This window comes from Micropterus salmoides, unplaced genomic scaffold (assembly GCF_014851395.1).
Source record: "Micropterus salmoides isolate LMB-PRFRI ecotype aquatic unplaced genomic scaffold, ASM1485139v1 Ms_hic_scaffold_12, whole genome shotgun sequence".
Lineage (NCBI taxonomy): Eukaryota > Metazoa > Chordata > Actinopteri > Centrarchiformes > Centrarchidae > Micropterus > Micropterus salmoides.
Window position 1 is genome coordinate 18,537,431 of NW_024040263.1, and position 14,759 is coordinate 18,552,189.

General features: G+C 43.2%; 1 long non-coding RNA gene across 1 annotated transcript; it reads right to left on the reverse strand.

The window, feature by feature from the left end:
* Positions 1-13,656: 13,656 nt before the first annotated feature.
* Positions 13,657-14,722, reverse strand: LOC119898546. The gene is made up of 2 exons (XR_005443587.1): positions 14,303-14,722; positions 13,657-13,971 (listed from the first exon to the last, which is right to left on the reverse strand). It is a non-coding gene; the product is annotated as an uncharacterized LOC119898546 (long non-coding RNA).
* Between the last annotated feature and the right edge of the window lie 37 nt (positions 14,723-14,759).

Here is a 14,759-nt window from a genome sequence, read left to right on the forward strand (position 1 = left end):
AGGGAGCTGTTGAAAACAGAGATCAAATGGGGCCCAACAGAATCCATTACTTTCAGTAAAAACTTTGTAGGTATTACATCATGTGGGCTGGAGGACACTCTCATTTGTGATACTGTTTTTAAAAGCTCAGACAAGTCGATGAGATAAAACTGGTTAAAACTCTCTTGTTGCAGGTGAGGGACCTCTGAGTAAGAGGCCGTGGGGGTAATAGAGGCTCTGATTGACACCACCTTATTGGTAAAAGATAAAAACAAAAGAAAAAACACATCATCATTACTTCCAGCTGAGGCACAAGGATACTGGTTGTGGATATATTTGTTTCCATCTGCGCTCTGCTTTACTGCATTCCCTTTTTAGGCTGCAAATGCTGTCATTTATCCAGGGTTGCTTACTAGCTTTAGACGTAGGCCTAACCTTTAGAGGAGCAGTAATATTTAGTGACAACAAGCAGATATGATTGAAGTGATCGACCAGATTGTTGGTGTTGGAATCAGACAGGTGTTGGCTTTGGCTCTGAAAGAATGTGCAAAACTTTGAAACACTTTGTTCATTAAAGATGCGAGAACACACGGAGCTTGGTGATCAACCATCAGATCCTATTGCAGAGACTGGAATATTTCATTGGCATTAAAGGAACCGCTCTAAGCTGGTTTAAGTCCTATTTATCAGATCGATTTCAGTTTGTACATGTTAACGATGAGTCCTCCATGCATGCCAAAGTTAGTTATGGAATTCCTCAAGGATCTGTCCTCGGACCAATCCTCTTCACTTTATATATGCTTCCTTTGGGCAATATTATCAGGAAACATTCCATAAGCTTTCATTGTTATGCAGATGATACTCAGTTATATCTATCGATCAAGCCAGATGAAACTCATCAGTTAGCTAAACTTCAAATGTGCCTTCAGGATGTTAAAACCTGGATGACCTGTAATTTTCTAATGTTAAACTCAGATAAAACTGAAGTTATTGTTCTGGGGCCTAAGCACCTCCGTGACGCATTATCTAAAGATATAGTTTCCCTTGATGGCATCGCCCTGGCCTCCAGCACCACTGTGAGGAATCTTGGAGTTATCTTTGATCAGGACATGTCGTTTAAGTCTCACATTAAGCAAATTTCAAGGACCACCTTTTTTCATCTACGTAATATTGCGAAAATCAGGAACATCCTGTCTAAAAATGATGCAGAAAAACTAGTCCATGTATTTGTTACTTCTAGGCTGGATTACTGCAATTCCTTATTATCAGGCTGCTCGAAAAAGTCCGTTAAGACTCTTCAGCTGATCCAGAATGCTGCAGCACGTGTTCTGACAGCTCTGTGTGTATATTGTGTAGGCTGCCTTCTCTCTCTCTCTCGCCCTTTATCTCTCTCTCTTTCTCTCTCTCTCTCTCTCATCCCCCAACCGGTCGAGGCAGATGGCCGCCCACCCTGAGCCATGGTTCTGCTCGAGGTTTCTGCCTCTTAAAAGGAATTTTTTCCTTGCCTCTGTCGCCTAGTGCTTGCTCTTGGTGGGAACTGTTGGGCTTCTGTAAATAGCATCATAGAGTACGGTCTAGACCTTATGAAAAGCGCTGTGAGATAACTGATTTGGCGCTATATAAATAAAATTGAATTGAATTGAATTGGTGAGGTAGCATGAGTAACAGGCGAATCGCAGCTAAAAACAATACATCTGTGGTCAGATATGGTCATGTCCACTAATTCCACAGAGGAAATGCTGACACCCAGGGTAAAAACCAAGTCCAGGGTATGACCACGGTTATGTGTTTGCCCTTTGACATGTTGTTTGAAGTTAAAAGAAGTGTAGCCATATTTAAAAAGTCAGTTGCATTAACATTGGTGGGGTCATCAACATGAATATTAAAATCGCCACAAAGAACAATTCTGTCATAATTTAAAACCTGAGTAGATAAAATTCAGGAAGTTCTGCTAAAAATCCTCCAGGCGGTTTTGGGGGGCGATAAATTATAACAAATATGATAGGTTGCAGCCCTCCAAGTTTAAGAGTGAGAACTTCAAAGGAGTTAAATTCATCACAGTGTACTTGATGACATTTAAAGTTTTTCCTATACACGCTCACTAGCCCACCACCACGACCACTGACCCTCGGTTGACTAAAACAATCATTTTGAGGCAGACACAGTTCAGCTAGCTGGCTATAGTCATTCATTTGCAACCATGATTCCGTTAAAAACATAAAATCTAGATTTACAGACAAGATAAAATCATTTAAGATAAAAGTCTTACTTGACAGTGATCTCAGATTGAAGAGAGCAATTTTAAATGAGTTTGTTTTGGGTGCTGGAGTTGGTGCAGTTGTCCTAATCCTTAAGAGATTACTATTATTTCTGTGTGGGATGTGCACATTTCGGTTTACTGGTCTATGCGTGATGATGACAGGAATAGAAGTCTTTGGAACAGCGCTGGGAGCAGACGGCTTTACATGCCAGCAGGTGGAGACAGTTGTTTGTGGCAGTGAGGCAGAGATCTGTTCAGTGAGCGGTGGTGTGTCCAGGTGTTCTGCATGAATGATTAGTCATTCACGTAAGTCCTGAGGGGAGGACCGCACCACATGCTGTATGTGAGCAGCTAACATTTCTGAGCCCCGTTTGTTTGGGTGAAGTCAGTCTGTCTTAAAAAGAGACATTCTTTATTAAAATTATATTAAATTTATCGACATAACACACACCGTGAGCCCTCCAGGCGGACTGGAGCCAGTCATGGAGGCCAAGGGGCCAGCACCGCGACCAACTGGGGAATGGGACCAGAGATAAAAACGGACTTTCCACACTGCTTTAAGAAGTTAAAAAGATGGTTAAAATCTGATTTTGTCAGTTCAGACTGCTGAAGAGCTGTGTCATTTGTTCCCACATGGACTATCACTCTTGTGATGGAGGACGGGGGCGATGGCATTAGGTCCTGGAGTTTTTTTAAAATGTCAGCTGTGGTGGCACCGGGGAAGCAGTGAGTGGTAGCGTTAAAGAAACAGATGTTTCTGGTTATGGAGTCACCAATTATTAGTGTGGTTGGGGAGAAAAGGGGATGACGAGATGCTTGTTGTGGGGTTCCAGAGCACTGAGCAGAATCTGAATCAACACTGCGTGCGGACTGAGGATGGAGTGTGTGAGCTGCCGAGTGTTGTGTTGGAGTAGCTAGCAGTAACAGACCTGAGAGAAGGCTACCCGACGGTGCAGGGTAGAGACGGTGTCCTGGATGTTAGCGGTTGCGCTAAGAGAAACAATTTGTTTGGCTTGTACTGAAGCCACATCCATAAAGCCAGTCAGCAGGGAATCTTTCTCTTTGAGTTCCTCTGAAAGTCATTGGATGTCTTCCATAAGGTCAGCAATCTTTTTTTCGCTTTCTTAAGGAGTGAGCAGTCCTCATGGGGCAGAGTTATCTTGGCTAGCATAACGTTAGTCACCGGAGCTTTGTTGTGGTCAGTAGCGCTGATAGCGTTTTTACGGTCATCTAGCTTAAAATCCATGTTGGATGACTAAAATCCTTAACCCACATAAAACTTAAGTAAAAACGTTAAGTTAGATAAAAGGATATAAAAAATGTAACGTATAAGTGTGGATTAAAACTGGATAAGAGTCAGGTTTAAGATGGAGCTTCCGACAAGTAGCTACAGACGCCAACGCATGCGCAGAGTAAAGATTATAGGAGAGCCTTTCCAGATTTTAGCTGATTTTATTTATTTATTTTTCTTTTAACTGAATTTTAATTTCCTAAGTTTCTTCCTGCTTTAACCATATATCTTGTTATTTGATGTGTTTTATTGTCTTTGCTCTTGTGAAAGCACTTTGTAGCATGGTTTTGAAGAGTGCTCAATAAATAAATATTATTATTTATTTTTATTATTGTTCCTACTGTCTCCCTTTCATGGTCCATCGCAAATTGTAAGTGTAGGTTGAGAAGAACAAGAACAACATGTACTATGTTTATAGCCTGCCAGCAACATGGCTGGCATACATCAATCGATTTAAGTAAGTAGCGGGGTTTGTGAATCTAGTTTATTAACCTTTGAGTAACTTGTGCTTTAAAATATTCCACCCAGGTGGGACTCAAACCTACAGTCTCTGCCTTAGGAAGCCAGTGCCTTATCCATTGCCACTGGCGCAAGTACATTAGTTACATCAATGCTTACAGCAAAGCAATTCCTATATATATATAAAGACAAACATAACTGGTTTACTGATGTATTTTGTGTATCTTTTATAAGAAATATGTTTTTTGTCAAAAGTCAAAATATTTTGTGTCCTGCTGCAGCCACATCTCTCTGTTCCGTTGCCAGGTAATAAAGGACACACTACTAAATCAAGTTCAACACAGAGGAGACGAGCTGTTTCCTGTTTGTCAACAAAATACATGTAACGCGTGTTTTTCACAGTATGTTTTTTAAACTTCCTCCTCCTGACCACAGCCGCTGTATTCCATCTCTGTAGAGTCCGATCCGGAAATCAGCAGTAACTTTCCCAAATGTTGCACTTTTCAGTCTCACTTCATCCCATGATGTAGTGATGGACAACACATCAGTGTAAAAAAGCCTGCAGTGCTTTTGAGCATCCAGCCATTTATACTTATCATCCACATGCTTTCCAAACTGTGCCTACATACTTAAAGTAAAGAGCATTTTCAAAACCACGATCCTCGTGGTAGTGAAGGTTACAGATAATTGTAAGGATGAGTACAAACAACAATCAACTGTTTGAGGTGAAGCCTGTGTTTCATTGTGGTCTCTCTGTTGCCTCCTCATATAAGTCATTGAATACATCCTGCTGCAACTAATGTCATTGTTTGCATGCAAATGAAATCATACAAACTGAAGTCTTGAAATCTGGGGCATCCTGGTAGGTAGGTGGTTGAGACACAGCCCATGTGACTGCAACGTCTTTGGTTTGACCTTTGGTGTCAAGCCCTCTTTCTTTCTTTTCTAACAATAGACAAGGACTAAATTAAATACCAAAACAATTACAAAAAACATTTTAAAAATCTTGATCTTATCGGAGCACATAAATGAATCACACTGGTGAAGTGATTGTAGCCTTCAAACAGATCCTCTGCACTCCTTGTTAAAGTCAACACTTGACCAATTAGCTAATCACCTTGTTACTGAAGTTTATGAATGAGGGTTTGGATCAAATTCTTAGTAAAATGTTTAAGATGAAGCATGCAACTCAGTGTGCCTCCTCCTCATTAAATGAACCTTTTAGTGTCATCAAACTTTGACGCACTTTGCCTTAAAATCATCAAGAGCTATACAAAAATCAGTACAGGCCACACAATGGGTTAGGCGAGCTGTGAGTGACAGCCAGATATAACACCTTGACACAAGTTTCACTAAATCTGCAAGGGACATTTATTTCCATTTCACCTTAAGAAAAAATTGGTGACAGCACGTTCTGCCTGATCTCACCACCTCCTGCCTGCCTTTTGACTTTGAACAACTTCCACAACCTAAGCGAAAGGCTTTGTGTAGTCTTTTGGCCAAACTGTGAATTGGTGACTCATTAGATTCTGTAAAGTAAGAGCATCATATAAACATTCAAACCAGCAGTGTTATTTGTGCTCGTGCTAGTGAGCCATAACTATTCCATACTGCACCTTTCAATTGAAAAGAAATAAAATAAGCCAAGTACCCACTCAGATTTTAAATCAGTGTCTGCTAGATATTTCATCAGCTTCCCCTGAGCGCAGAGGAGAGGGCCGGAGTGTAGCCACGGACACTCATGGTCAGTTGTGGACCTGCCAGCCTAAAGCCAGGTTAATGTCAGGTTGCAGGATGCAGGCTGCCTTTCCACGATATTAGACGTGAATTTAGCTTCTGAGTCCTTTTCAGACTTTAACTTGGCTAACTGATGGAATTATCATCATCTTAAAAATCCGAGATAACATCAAATAGCATTAACGAATTGCAGAAGAAAGCGTCAGTAGTTTTTAATCATATCCTCTGTGCATACTTAGTTTTCGTGTGTAAAATCTCTGCAGTGAACAGACTGTGCTGCCAGGCGCACAGAGCGCACTTCAGCGGCGCATAAACAGATCTGCATTCTCACCTCAACTCACCCGGCACATCCTCACCACCTGCACATATGGACTGTGTAAATTAAAAATGTCTTGAAATACAGCCAGGGACAGCTCTCACACAATCGCTACTCTACATCTGCATATTAGTCCTCATGATGCAGCCAAACATGACAAAACCGACATTAAAGTGTGTTCACCTGTCAAACTTCTATCTTCAAATGCTCTCCCAGAGTGGGGGATACTGCTGACTGAAGCCACCATTTTGGCGAAGTGTGAAGCATACTTTATATGACTGTTGTAAACATATAAATACTGCGTGACACTCGTGCGTAATGCTGCATGGCTGCGCAATGACGCTGCAGAGGACAACGCGAGTGTAAGGATTTTAGAGTGTCCATGAAGATTTCCTGGCCCATGAGGATGACTGGCTAATACGTCGATTTAGATTCCTTAGAGTAGTGCTCTTGGATCTGTGTGCTGAACTGGGTCCAGCATAAGACAGACCAACCTGGCGAAACCGTCCCATCCCGGTACAAACACAAGTAGGCTAGAACCACTGTTTCTGGCAGTCGTCTGTTAGCAGCAGGAGCTGTTTATGAATGTTTACCTTTCTACCTAAAGTCTTTGTTATAATATAATTATGTTTGTGAACAAGCTGCATCAAACAATAGGCGTGTTTCCATCAACGTTTTTTAATGCGCATTTTGAAGTATCGCATTATAAAAGGTTGACGGAAACGGCAAAATTCGGGGTGGAAAAATCCTTAATTTCGCAAAAACGTTTTTACACTTGCTTGAGGTGGTTTTTGCCTTTGTCAAAAAAGAGTAAATGCGCTTAATGGGAGATGGAAACACTTTTTCCGAATAAGTTCTGACGTAGCGAACAATAGGCCTAACTCACGACTGATCAGCTGTTTCTGCTGTCGGCCTGCAGAGAATTTCATGCACCTCAAAAAGAGGTGGATGCAAATCTCTGCAGGTAGCCTTCGTCATCTCTTCTGTCGAATTATGCATTCACCTCTTAAAAGTCCTTTTCAGATACTTTGGTCTGCACAATGATCAAATGGTAACGCCTCATATGCTGAATCTCAATGAATGCTAATAGTGTAATAAAATATTAACGACTCTAAACATTCATAAAATACATATCTGGCCAGGCCAGGAATGATGAGGCCAAACACATAATAAATTTTATGGGTTTTTATTCCCGGACTGGACTCAAATGAGAACAGCGTTAATAATGTAAAGTCGGGGGGTTAAGGCAGTTGGTGGTTATACAAAAACAGGAATAACTTTCTTACTCGTCCTTTGCCTATTGCATCTGATCTCAACTATGTGACTTAACAGTACTCTATAGTACCCCTTAACCATACCACAATATGTAAACAGCTGCCATAAACTAGTTCACACTCACTCTGGTAGACTTCAGTTACTTCTTTCTAGACAGGAACCTAAATTCTCAACAACCAAAGCTGTAAAACAGCCAAAATCTGTACAACATCGACATCTAGGTTAGAGAACACCACTCTAGACTAGACAACAGTAGTGGCCTTTCTAAACAGAGAAAAATAAAAAAACAAATATAAATAAATACATTCACTTAGCCACATAATGCATTGAGTGCATAAACTCAAGGTGAAATGTTAAAATTTCCCATAAAACATAAAATACATTCATTCACAGAATACAATTTGCCCAACACTTTGTACAGAAACTCAGAATTAACATTTTATGAATGAAATCAGTAACTTACTGTTCTACTGTGCAGTGTGCGTCCTCAGGACATGCCCACACACACACCAAGAACTCCGCACCTGTATCTCCCTTTTTATATACAGTCTATGGTATCTCCCCTCTAAGTCAGCAGAAAAATAGGAAACAAACATAATTTATTTACAGCTTCAGTATACACCAATATAATGTGATTTTGTTTGTTAATACACTTCATTGTCACTCACGCTGTTGCCGCTGCTCAGAGTCTCTTCCCCTCGTGGCGAAGATACACACACACACATACTCACTCACTCACTCACTCACTCACTCACTCGGCTATCAATCGTCAGGAACCAGCTGGGACACCCTGGTCTCATGCATCTACCTTGGTTCGCTAGTTCCCCTTCGAGGGAACTCGAACTGCGTCGGTTACGACACTATGAGAACGCCTCTAGGCGTAGCAGGTCTGAACGTGAATGAAATCACTCCAATCCTATTGGCTTATTGCTAGAACGGTAAGGTGTGACGGAATAACTGGAGGAGTATAAAGCACACCTGTACACACTCATCATTAGCTTTTTTCTATTCAGCAGGCGCCCTGTATGTTGTTTGAAGAAAGCTCCAGTCCTACAAGCAGTGTGTCTTACCTGAAGAAGAAGTCTACCAGCATGTCCGGCAACCAGATGTACAGAAGGTGTGTTTTTTCTTGCCCTCGGTACATCACGGATGGAGATTCTCATAAGATGTGTGTCTCATGTTTGGGGATGGAGCACGCCCGAGCAGCTCTCGAGGGGGCTGCCTGCGCCCGTTGCGAAGCCCTTTCCGTGCGGGTACTGAGGTACAGCATGGCTCTCTTTTCCAAGGATGGCCGGATGTGTTCTCCCTGAGGTGCGGGCCCTGCGGCCGCTGAGGCGGCCCGGCGGCTTCACTCATGGGGTTCACAGCGTGATCTGTCGGAGGATTTTGGGACGGCTGAGGCTTTTTCCCGACCTTCATCCGCTGGCTCCGACGCTTTCTTTCCTTGTTCGGGAGCCCGTTCTCGGCTTCTCTCGCTCGCGGTTTGGATCCGGAGACGCTGCAGCAATCCGACTCCGAGGAGGCGGACGTGCTCAGCGTAGTGGACGATGACTTCCGGGTGTCGGGGAGTCTTTCTCCCCTCCCGTGGACTGCTGCACATGAGACCCCTGCAGTGGTGGCTAAGGACCAAGGGTTTTTCCCCGAGGGGAAATCCTTTCCGTCTGATTTGGGTTACGCGCAAGTGTCTTCGTTCCCTATCAGTTTGGTAGGAAACTTGGTTCCTGTCCCAGGGGCCCGTGCTGGGAGGGTCTTGTCGCCGGCTGGTCATTTCGACAGACGCCTCCCTCACGGGCTGGGGCGCGGTCATGGGCGGCCGCTTTGCAAGGGGATCCTGGCAGGTGCATCAGTCCGAGTGGCATATCAACTGTCTCGAGATGTTGGCTCTAAGGAGTTTCCTGCCCGATCTCCAAGGCCACCACGTCCTGGTTCGTTCCGACAACACAGCGGTGGTGGCCGAATCACCAGGGCGGTCTGCGCTCGCGCCCTCTGTACAGACTGGCGCGTCAGATCCTCCTGTGGTCCCAGCAGAGGTTACTATCGCTCAGGGCGATGTATCTCCCGGGGACGCAGAATCAGGGAGCAGACCTGCTGTCGAAGAAGGGGCTGAGGCCCGGGGAATGGAGAGTTGTGGAGCTCTTGTGCGGAGAGTTCGGCCCCATAGACGTGGATCTGTTTGCGCCTCAAGAGACTACGCACTGCCCGCTATGGTTTTCTCTCGTTCCTCCAGCCCCGTTGGGTCTGGACGCCATGGTACATTCGTGGCCAAGCGTACATTCTGTACGCTTTTCCCCCAGTCGGTCTGCTCCCGGGGGTTCTGGAGCGGGTCCGCCAGGACAAAGTCGGCCTACTGCTCGTAGCCCCGTTCTGGCCAACCCGGGTGTGGTTCTCGGACATCATGTCGCTCCTGGACGGCCCGCCGTGGCAGGTCCCTCTGAGGAGAGACCTGCTGTTCCAGGCGCAGGGCCAGGTTCTTCACCCTTGCCCTGCTGTATGGCGACTGTGGGTCTGGCCCCTGAGGGGGCACAGTACCTAGAGGCGGGTCTAACAGCCAGAGCAGTCGAGACCCTCCTCAGCTCCAGGGACCTCCTGCGACTCGGTCCAAGGTTCCCACTTGGGATCTGGCGGTGGTTCTTGGGGCGTTGGCTGAGGCACCCTTCGAACCCCTGCAGTCAGCTGAGGCTAAGCGCTTGACAGTTAAGATGGCCTTTCTCCTTGCTATCACCTCTCTGTGGAGGGTGGGGGATCTCCAAGCGCTTTCAGTTTCCTCGCAAAGCCTGGAGTTTGCCCCGGGGAATATTAGGGCTATCCTGCACCCTCGTCCAGGATACATCCCTAAAGTGCCTTCTTGTGCGGCAGGGTCCACAGTGCTGCAGGCATTTCTTCCTCCACCTCATGTGACGGCGGAGGACGGGAGACTTCATCTGCTCTGCCCTGTCAGAGCACTGAGTATTTACACTCTGAGGTCCTCCCGTTGGAGGAAGGCTGACCAGCTACTAGTGTGTTTTGGGTCCCCCAAGGCTGGGATCCCTGCATCCAAACATACTATTAGCAACTGGATTGTTCAGACTATTTCCCTGGGCTATCAGGTGCGCGGTTTGCCTTCACCTGTGACTGTGAAGGCTCATTCTACCAGAGGCATGGCGGCCTCTCGAGCCCTCCTTTCCGGGGCCTCTTTGCAGGATGTTTGTTTAGCAGCTGGCTGGGCCACTCCGCACACATTCATTCGGTTTTACAGTCTTGACCTTCCTTCGGCACCTGGCACTCGTGTGCTCTCCTCTTAGTCGTGCCACTTTATTGCACACTGGGGCAGGCAGGGTTTTCGGCACAGTTTAGTGGGTATCTCGTTCCCATAGTGTCGTAACGGACGCAGTTCGAGTTCCCTCGAAGGGGAACGTCTTGGGTTACGTATGTAACCCTAGTTCCCCGAGAAGGGGAACGAGACACTGCGTCGGCCCGCCGCACCTCTCTCCCCGCCTGAAGCGCCTGCTTCATAGTTTAAGCTAATGATGAGTGTGTACAGGTGTGCTTTATACTCCTCCGGTTATTCCGTCACACCTTACCGTTCTAGCAACAAGCCAATAGGATTGGAGTGATTTCATTCACGTTCAGACCTGCTATGCCTAGAGGCGTTCCCATAGTGTCGTAACCGACGCAGTGCCTTGTTCCCCTTCTCGGGGAACCAGGGTTACATACGTAACCCGAGACGTTAGTTAACTCTTTCGTCTGCCTTTACCATGGGTTATGGAGATATCCTCGGTAACGATAAACCAAAGTACATCCCTTGCCGTTTCTCTACATCGTGGGACCAAACACTTCCGTTTTTCCCCGTGTCCCGTCGGAAACTCTACCCTCTTGTGCAAGCCGTCCCATGTAGAACTCTTAAAGCGACAGTGCCATTAAATACAGAGGACAGTTATCGCTGCAGTAATCTCACCAGCAACTACATAACATTATAAGCCACATAACACAATTTAACTCTGTACCCCTGGTACTCTGTACCCCTGGTACACATACTTCGAATCATTTATCACCATTGATGAACCCCACAAAGGATATTATAGTGTTTAAAATCATTATTTAGAGGTGCAAGTGTCGGAGGTATGCAAAACTTGGCATCACACCGCACTCCGACAGCAGAAACAGCTGATCAGTCGTGAGTTTCGTCAGAACTTTTTTAAATTCCATCTCCCATTTATCGCATTTACTCTTTTTCGGCCACCTCAATTAAGGATTTTTTTTTGAGTTTTTCCATCATCCTTTTATAGTCAAAGTTAAGTCAAGTTAAAGTTTATTAAAGTGTAAAATCACCAGCTGTGTGTTCCCAGTACACTTTACAGAAAATAGAGACACATAGAATTTGCAGAAAAAAGGCTAACAACACATAAGAAACACACATTAAAAAACAACAATAAAATAGACAATTATAAAACTAATAATAAATACAACAAAATAGAATAGACAATTAAAATGTATAAAAATTCATAAAATACCCTAGCCCAAACTATAAGCCTTCTCACAAAATACAGAAAAACCATCCCTAGCTAAAAGCTTTACTAAAAAGACTCTTAAATATGGAAATGTTAGTTGCTTCACATAGACAGGGGTCTGATTCCACAGCTGAGGTGCCTGATGGCTAAAGGCTCTGGCTCCTATTCTACATCTGGAGACCCTAGGCACTACAAGTAGCCCTGCATTTTGGGAACGCAGTGTTCTAGTGGGGCAGTATGGTGTAAGGAGGTCTTTCAAATAGGATGGTGCCTGACCATTAAGGGCTTTGTATGTAAGAAGAAGTATTTTAAAATCAATTAAAATTAATAATAATGTGATAATTCAAAATGTGCATTAAAACGTTGAAGTAAGAGCATCAACAATGGAGAGAAACCTGATGCGTTTAAAAAAGGTTGACAGGTGAGACCTACAGACAGACTTACTGGCCACCAGTTGCTCATGCACAGCTGGTCAAAAACTAAGAAAAAGGTCTGCTGCACCAAACTGTGCTCTACGGATCAAAGATATTGATACACTTGATAATTTCCAAAAATCTTCAGAACATAAAGAGGATCCTGTCCGCTGAGTTGCTTCAGGAGTAAGTGGTGTGTTGCCTGGCTGAACATGAAGCCTGATGGGACATTAACACATGATCGTACTTAAGTCTTCACAGTTTGAAATCTCACCATATTTTAACCCTCTTTTCTCAACACACTGTATCCTACAATTACTTGACTATGGTTAAATGAGGTTTCTATGAGTGTCATGTTTAAAATAACATTATATTTTACATTTTTATTGAAGCATTCATCATTCCCAAGGTACAAGACAAAGCTGAAAAAATACCATAGCTGTCATAGCTCTACATTGAAAAAATGTTTACTATACTGCATAATAAAAGACAACTGAACAAATACTTCATAGAGTCATGTTTCATTTGCAGAAATAAAAAAAAATCAGCTTTCAAATAAATGATTTTACATTGCCATTTGTATAATTTTAGTACATTTGATCAATCTTTGTGTCCAAGCCCACAGTGTAAGTTAGTGGTTCAAAGGCATGTAGGCTTAAAAGCAAAATAAATAAAACTTTAGAAGGTTTAATTTATGATGCTGATAATAATTTATGTTCAAGCCAACTATGCAAATATGCATCAAGCTAGATTCCTGCTATCAGCTTAAACCCTTCTTTAACTGCTAGTTGTGATTGTGCTCACCTTTCTTTTGTAAAAAATTAGTTAGCAGTTATTTTCCTTAACTTTGCTTTCTTTTCTTTCTTTCTCTTCTTTTTTGGTACTTTGATTTACCTTTCTTGGGGACAGACATGACTGTCATAAAGCATATTGATGCTCCAGCTGTCACTCTGCTCAATTAGACCGTTTAGAGATGAATCGTAGTGTGGGGGACAAAACCATTTTGTTTCTTTTGTGAAACAAAAAAAACAGGTGTCCTGTGTCAACCAGGTAATAATATATATTCTTTTTCAACCATTGCAAACTATAAAATGATACATTTTTGCAGCCAAGTGTAAATAGGAGGTCACACATTTGTTTCTGTCATTTCCAAAAGACAAACATTATTATTTACTGTTGATGTGAAACCCAAGTTCTAGTTCTGCTATACTTTACTATTTAACATACATTTCTGATTACTGTTCAAATTATCACCACTTCAACTCTCACACTCAGATGCAGATAAAGTTGAATTTCTCCTGGCAGTCCCAGATCTCCCACAGTCCCTCTATATAGTTAAAGCTTGACAGTGATTCCATGTTGGACGCCGGTGGTCATGTCTCCTCCTTTGCGCCAGGTCTCATACACCAGAGGGTCACCGTCTGCAGGTAAATTATTATAGTTGGGGATATTCGGTCTGTGCATGTGTTTGCTCAGACTGACTGATCTTTAATAAATGCCAAGAAGAGTTTCATTTTGCTTTATTTATAGACAGAAACTATAAGAATAATCATCCACTCCAGCCACCATATATTGGAAGTACAGCATCAAACATGTTATTAACAAACCACAGCATACATGTTGCCACTAAACATTGTCAGAGAGCCACTAGATATGATTGTTACACAGCAAAAAACAGCCACTATAACCACAATATATTAAACCTTCTGTATGGAATAAAGCAACAACAACAGATGTCCACAAAGTCTTCCATCCTGTAGAAAGTTTGAAATTGAAGACAACATTTTTTAGGGTTACAGTAACATTTTTAAGGATTACAGTAATATTTTTTTATCAGCTTGACATTAAACTAGTCCATGCTCATTACATGATAAAGTTACATTGACTGCATTTAGCCGACGGGATATTGGCGTTCTAAACTGACTTGAAATACTGTATAATTGATAAAATCAAAATACTAACTTGAACTTGTCACAAATGGCAGTGATAGCAGAAAATATTTGTGCAAAACAGAAATTAAAAATAAATTTTAAAGCAATTTTAAAGATGTGAATTAGCATTTTAAAAGTAAATCTAAGTTTTTACCTTTCAAACAAGGTTCAGATGTTGAAAACTTAAATGAAATGTTGTGGTGCTACAGAATCTCCCCACTACCTTGTGTTCTTTTGTTCCCCCCTTCCCTGTGTTTTCTGTCTGTCCTCCCTGTCTGTGTCTGTCTGGGCATGGCTACACTCTCTGGCTCCAGCGGCGCACCTGGTTCTCATTCCACTAATCAAGCTCCTGCAGTATTTCAACCCCAGTCCTCCTCACATTCTTCGCCAGATTGTCAGTTAACCACATGTAGAGCACACTACCTCCGGGAACCCTGCTGAATGCCAGACCCTGCTCTGCACCTATCTTACCTGGACTTACTCCTCTCCTCCGTGTTCTCCATTCTGCCCTGTTGGACCTATCAATAAAACCCTTTTGTCACCCCTTCGAACTGTACCGAGTCTGCCTTTGAGTCCTCAAGTTTTTGCATTATGACATGAAATGAATAAGA